Source organism: Gavialis gangeticus, unplaced genomic scaffold, assembly GCF_001723915.1.
Source record: "Gavialis gangeticus isolate Ggan-Ray unplaced genomic scaffold, GavGan_comp1, whole genome shotgun sequence".
Taxonomy (NCBI): Eukaryota; Metazoa; Chordata; order Crocodylia; family Gavialidae; genus Gavialis; species Gavialis gangeticus.
In genome coordinates, this window is record NW_017729031.1 from 73,372,507 (window position 1) to 73,373,589 (window position 1,083).

The following is a 1,083-nucleotide window of genomic DNA, read 5'->3' on the forward strand; positions in this document are numbered from 1 at the left end:
CCCAAAATCTTTAAATACAGTAATACTAGCCAGTAAAATAAATGAAACGGTCTTTATTAAAAAGAAAAATAGACATACCTGAAACTAATTTTACATGTCTGTAAGTAACATTGATCTCATATATGTGTAAGTAGAATTCTTATAGGGTTTTAGTGAGCCATATGAACGCTTACTGAGAAGAAAATAGAGCCTAGGCTGTAAATTTGCCTATAAACACCCACCAAAAATCTTGCTTAAAAAAGTAGCTGGACATCATTGTGAATTCATTTATGATTACCATAAACCCATTAAGTAAATTTTTGGGGTGAAATCCTGGCTCCCTAAAGCTTATGGTAAACAATCACTGACCCTTCCCCACCCCTCTCCCACTCTGGGGCAGGATTTCATCCATTGTATTCTGACACTTGCCCCAGCTATAGTTTTATGGGCTTGTAAATGTATTCTTTTGGGAGTGTGCTCTAGTGATAACTAGGGCTGTGCAAAGTTTCAGTTGCTGATTCGATTTGGAGAAGATTCGGCATGATTTGGTGGCCGAATTCTAATCGAATCAGGGGACCAATTCAAAGCTCTGAATTGATTTGAAGCCTCTGAATTGATCTGGAAAAGATTCGGAGATTCGGGCAGTCCCTGCTCGCCACTGCAGGTAGGTGAACCCAGGTTCCACTCTGGTAAGCATGGACTGGAGGAGGGGGGAAGGGACCATGGAGGGACCTCCTCCAGGCTCCATCCTCCACCCACTCCCCCAGCCCCCTGAATGCCCCTGACTGCTCTCACTCCCCTGCCCAGCCCCAGCATCCCAGCACTAAAGCCCTGTGCTTTACCAGCTGCTGCAGCGGCCATCAGGGCCTCTGGGGCTCATGGCAGAGCCCCCTGATGCAGTGCAGGAGCCAGTGCACGCGGGGCTGCTTCTTTTTCTTTTTTTTTTTTTAAAGGTCTGGGATGCTGGGGCAGGGCGGGGCAGCCATTGACGGCACTGGGAGAGTGGGGGATGGGGCCTGTTCAATTCGGCTGAATCTCCAAATCAATTTGGCTGAATCGATTCAGGATAGTGATTCAAATTACTGAGTCAAATCACTGTCTCCC

At 46.6% G+C, this 1,083-nt stretch overlaps 1 protein-coding gene across 6 annotated transcripts in view; it reads left to right on the top strand.

Moving 5' to 3' along the window:
- Positions 1 to 1,083, top strand: part of MYO1B (myosin IB) — a 236,509-nt gene that overhangs the window by 191,602 nt on the left and 43,824 nt on the right. The gene's annotated exons all lie outside the window — the stretch shown is intronic.